This window comes from Silene latifolia, chromosome 1 (assembly GCF_048544455.1).
Source record: "Silene latifolia isolate original U9 population chromosome 1, ASM4854445v1, whole genome shotgun sequence".
NCBI lineage: Eukaryota > Viridiplantae > Streptophyta > Magnoliopsida > Caryophyllales > Caryophyllaceae > Silene > Silene latifolia.
In genome coordinates, this window is record NC_133526.1 from 89,530,116 (window position 1) to 89,535,786 (window position 5,671).

The window sequence follows — 5,671 nt, forward strand, 5'->3', positions numbered from 1 at the left end:
ACCCAACTCAATCCATCACAACAATAATTGCTTGCTTATAATTTGAGAACATGTTTGTATGATCATATCCCATGATTCCCCTATGAACCCATGACACCCTAGTGCCTTTAATCAATTGTTTACACCCCTTATTTTATTCATCTTGCTAGTTTATTTTCATTGTTATTTTAGTTTAGTGACCTTCTACACCAACCCAATTTGTGACACCCCTAGACACTACTAGTTACAATAGAATTCTCATTTCAATACCCGTCCCTTGGGATCCGACCTTTACTTGCCTCTTTACTAATTGTAGAGTTGTTTGTGAAGTATAAATTGTGTTTTGTATCGACCATTGACCAACGACCACATATACTTAATTGTGAACACGAAATGGCCTCGATCAAAAATGGCGCCGTTGCCGGGGACGGTGTTTAATTGATTTAAGATTTCTTTTATTGTTATTAGTTGTGTCTTTCTTCACCTTGGGGAAGTAGAACTCCTCAAGGTTTGTTCTAATTGTTTTTGAGTTGTTTGATATTTTGCATGTCTAGAAGGTTACAAGGTGATTTGTTACCTTTTGACCGTGAAATCGAAAGAACCTTGACGAATAATAGGAGACTTGTTAGGAGGAATTTGAGAGGTGTTGGTGAAGTTGTTCAACCCACTAGTGAGTTTGTCAATCCTTTCGCAATAGAAGGAGAAGAGAACCCATTAAACAATACCACACAAAATCCACCTACAATGCCTAAATTCTCGTCACACTCTATACCCACCGAGGAGAATCTACCAAATGGTACTCCTACACCGCAACATCTAACCGGAAATTTTATTGCCAAGTCCGCCTTCATCCAATTAGTTGAGAGGAGCCAATTTGGGGGGATGCCAAGTGAAGACCCTCATTCTCATATGGAAACCTTTTGCGATTATTGTGATGCTATCTCTCAAACGGGCGTGACTCAAGACCAAATTAGATGGGTCTTATTTCCTTTTTCGTTAATCGGCACCGCAAAGCAATGGTTGAAGGGCCTTGATAAGGCCACCCTTGGAATAGATTCTTGGAAGAAGTTAGCTCTAGCTTTCTAAAAAAAATTCTACCCACCGGAAAAGACTAACATGCTAAGAGCTCAAATTACGGGTTTTAAGCAAAGGGATGAAGAATCTTTGTATGAAGCTTGGGAGCGGTTCAAAGGTATTTGTCGCTCATGTCCTCACCATGGACTTAGCGAATGGTTTTTGGTACAACAATTTTGGAATGGTTTATATGAAGATTCAAGGAACATTCTCAATATGGGATCAAATGGAATGTTCACCGAAGTTGATGACAATCAAACATGGAACAAGATTGAGGAAATGGCGGTCCATAATTCACAATATAGTAGACCTCGCAAGGCTACTAGAGGAGGAAAGTATGAAGTGGACTCCGTTACTCAATTGGATGCTCAACTTAGTGCTCACATTGACACAATCAACTTGAAGTTTGAACAAGCTATGGCTAGACTTGAGGAAAACTCAAAATCATCAAAGCATCATGTCAATGTCATGACGGCATCCTCATCAATCCCAAGTGGGATATGTGAGAATTGTGGAACTTTGGGTCATGACCCAAGTGAGTGTAGGGGAACAACCGAACAAGTTAATGCTTTCCAAGCTTACAAAAGTGGTACCCCTTATTCAAATTTTTACAATGAAAACACCAAGTTCCATCCAAATCTCTCATACAAAAGCCAAAATGTTCAAAACCCTCAAACAACATACACTCCACCACCCATGAGAAACCAAAATCAAAGACCCTTTTACAATCAAAACCAAGGTTACCAAAATCAAAATCCATACAATCACCAAAATGACCAAGGTTTTGATGTCCAAAAAGCGGTCCTCCAAATGCAAAAGAATCAACAAGAATTTTTCACTTAAATGCAAAAAGATAGCCAAGCAAAAGACACCACCATCAACAACATTCTAGCTCACACCAAGATGTTGGAAACACAATTGACTCAACTAGCATCTTCAAGCTCACAAAGACAAAAGGGGCAATTACCACCTCAAAGTAATCCCCTAGACATGAAACGGTTAGTGCCATTCACTTGAGAAGTGGTACAAGGTATGAGGCACCGAAGAAGCAAGTTGAGGATGAAGTTGTGCAAGCTAGTGAAAAGGAAGAAATTGTGCAAAGCCCCAAAGAAGGGGAATCATCAAAAGAAGAAAGTTCAAAGAAAAATGAAGACAAGGCCAAAGAGAAGGAGCCCATTGTGATTAGACTTCCTTTTCCAAGTCGTCAAGCCAAGCCCAAATTTGATGATCAACTTGGAAAGTTCATGGAGATTGTGAAGAATTTAGAAGTCTCAATTCCTTTCACGGAATTAATCAATCACGTTCCGGCCTATGCAAAGTATATGAAAGATATCCTCACAAAGAAAAAGTCGATCCGGAAACTTGAGACTATCGCCTTCACTAAGGTGAGTAGTGCAATACTTCAAGGGAGTTCACCTCCAAAGTTAAAGGATCCGGGAAGCTTCTCAATACCGTGTACCATTGGCGACACGACGATCAACAAAGCCTTATGTGATCTAGGGGCTAGTGTGAGTGTCATGCCGTACTCGGTAAGTAAAAGGTTGGGAATGGGAGAGCTTAAATGCACCAATATCACACTCCAAATGGCCGATAGATCGACGAAGACACCATTAGGGATATGGGAAGATGTCCCCGTGCGAATTGGGATGTTTTTCATCCCGGTAGACTTTGTCATTGTTGATATGGAGGAAGATTCCAACATTCCTATCATCTTAGGAAGACCTTTCCTACACACCGCCGGTGCGGTGATTGATGTGAATGATGTGACCATAATTGGCGCATATTTAGCCCCCGAATTACCATTGTTTCCATGCTTTTTAGTGCCTATTTGGGTCATTTCTTATCTTTAGTTCTTTGTTTTGCATATTCTTTGAGATTTTGATCCCTTTGTAGGAAAGGAGTAAGAATCTTGCATTTACATGGCAAAACAAGGCTAAATTGATTGTATTCAATGACCAAGCATCAAGAAGAGACAAGACTAGAAGGCCTTTGTACATATCATAGTAGAAGAGCAATGTTGAAAAAGAATCCTTTCGTCCCCAAGGAAATCCCCAAGGAATTTATGAAGAAAAGGGAAGAAAAAGAAGAAGAATTGAAGCTGACCAACAATCCGAACGGATTGCAGACAATCCGTCCGTCCAGCCAGCCCAATCCGAGCGTCCCTCCTTGGAATCCGCTCAGATTCCCCCAGCACAATCCGAGCGTCCCTCTCCTGAATCCGCTCGGATTGCCCAGCCCAAATCCGGCCGTCCCGACTCTAATCCGCACGGATTTCAAGACAAAGACGGATTTCATTCTTCAAGCTACGAAAAGAGAAGCCCTTCTCTCAGAAAATACCGGGTCCTCCTTGCTCAACTTAAAAAGTGTAATTACTAGTTTAGCCCTTAGTTAACCCTAATGCATCCTCCCTAATTTTCACTATAAATACCCCATTAGGCTAATTAGAGGAGCATGTTCTTCTTATCAATATTTAGAGTAGTTAATATCAATCAAATCTCTCTTCAATATTGTAATCAAGTATTAATCAAGTTTTAATCCAAGTTTTAGTTCTTTAATCTCTCTCTTGTTCTTCCTTTATTTTGGGTAATTGAAGATTATTTGGGTTATTATTGGGAGATTGACAACCTCTCAATCTAGGATTCAAGTTCTTCTATTATTCTTGCTTTATTATTGGAATCATTAGTAGGTATAATCTCTTAATCCCTTTTTAATTATTGTTAATTACTTTCATTTATTCATCATGTTTCATTATGTTAGTATGATTGACAACCTTTCTAGCATGATCAACATGATAATGAGTGAGTAGTCTCTTAGCTAGGGTTTAATGGGTGATTAGGGGAAACCATCATGGGGATGATTCATGCTTAAATCAATATGCTTTCATATCTTATTTGCTTGCTTGTTTTGATCTTAATACATGCACATGTTATATTTGATGAAATGCTAAGCCTATGAATCCTTGCATTTACTATCATCTTCTATCCTTTCAACTTGACTTGTAAGACATAACCCAACTCGAGTCTTGTTAGACCATGCATGTGTTGAGTCGGAAAGATTAAGTCGACTTGTAGGTGTTGTACAATCTAATCGATTCGCTCCGGGACCCAAACTTTCCTAGGATTGTAAGATATAACCCAACTCAATCCATCACAACAATAATTGCTTGCTTATAATTTGAGAACATGTTTGTATGATCATATCCCATGATTCCCCTATGAACCCATGACACCCTAGTGCTTTTAATCAATTGTTTACACCCCTTATTTTATTCATCTTGCTAGTTTATTTTCATTGCTATTTTAGTTTAGTGACCTTCTACATCAACCCAATTTGTGACACCCCCTAGACACTACTAGTTACAATAGAATTCTCATTTCAATACCCGTCCCTTGGGATCCGACCTTTACTTGCCTCTTTACTAATTGTAGAGTTGTTTGTGAAGTATAAATTGTGTTTTGTATCGACCATTGACCAACGACCACATATACTTAATTGTGAACAAGAAATGGCCTCGATCAAAAAATGGCGCCGTTACCGGGGACGGTGTTTAATTGATTTAAGATTTCTTTTATTGTTATTAGTTGTGTCTTTTTCACCTTGGGGAAGTAAAACTCCTCAAGGTTTGTTCTAATTGTTTTCGAGTTGTTTGATATTTTGCATGTCTAGAAGGTTACAAGGTGATTTGTTACCTTTTGACCGTGAAATCGAAAGAACCTTGACGAATAATAGGAGACTTGTTAGGAGGAATTTGAGAGGTGTTGGTGAAGTTGTTCAACCCACTAGTGAGTTTGTCAATCCTTTCGCAATAGAAGGAGAAGAGAACCCATTACACAATATCCCACAAAATCCACCTACAATGCCTAAATTCTCGTCACACTCTATACCCACCGAGGAGAATCTACCAAATGGTACTCCTACACCGCAACATCTCACCGGTAATTTTATTGCCAAGTCCGCCTTAATCCAACTAGTTGAGAGGAGCCAATTCGGGGGAATGCCTAGTGAGGACCCTCATTCTCATATGGAAACCTTTTGCGATTATTGTGATGCTATCTCTCAAACGGGCGTGACTCAAGACCAAATAAGATGGGTCTTATTTCCTTTTTCGTTAATCGGCACCGCAAAGCAATGGTTGAAGGGCCTTGATAAGGCCACCCTTGGAATAGATTCTTGGAAGAAGTTAGCTCTAGCTTTCTACAAAAAATTCTACCCACCGGAAAAGACTAACATGCTAAGAGCTCAAATTACGGGTTTTAAGCAAAGGGATGAAGAATCTTTGTATGAAGCTTGGGAGCGGTTCAAAGGTGTTTGTCGCTCATGTCCTCACCATGGACTTAGCGAATGGTTTTTAGTGCAACAATTTTGGAATGGTTTATATGAAGATTCAAGGAACATTCTCAATATGGGATCAAATGGAATGTTCACCGAAGTTGATGACAATCAAACATGGAACAAGATTGAGGAAATGGCGGTCCATAATTCACAATATAGTAGACCTCGCAAGGCTACTAGAGGAGGAAAGCATGAAGTGGACTCCGTTACTCAATTGGGTGCTCAACTTAGTGCTCACATTGACACAATCAACTTGAAGTTTGAACAAGCTATGGCTAGACTTGAG

The 5,671-nt window shown here is 39.6% G+C and overlaps 2 non-coding genes across 2 annotated transcripts; both read right to left on the reverse strand.

The window, feature by feature from the left end:
• Positions 1-1,095: 1,095 nt before the first annotated feature.
• On the reverse strand, positions 1,096-1,202 carry LOC141617627 (small nucleolar RNA R71). The gene has a single exon (XR_012531157.1). It is a non-coding gene; the product is annotated as a small nucleolar RNA R71 (small nucleolar RNA).
• Positions 1,203-5,281: 4,079 nt separating this feature from the next.
• On the reverse strand, positions 5,282-5,388 carry LOC141617960 (small nucleolar RNA R71). The gene has a single exon (XR_012531261.1). It is a non-coding gene; the product is annotated as a small nucleolar RNA R71 (small nucleolar RNA).
• Between the last annotated feature and the right edge of the window lie 283 nt (positions 5,389-5,671).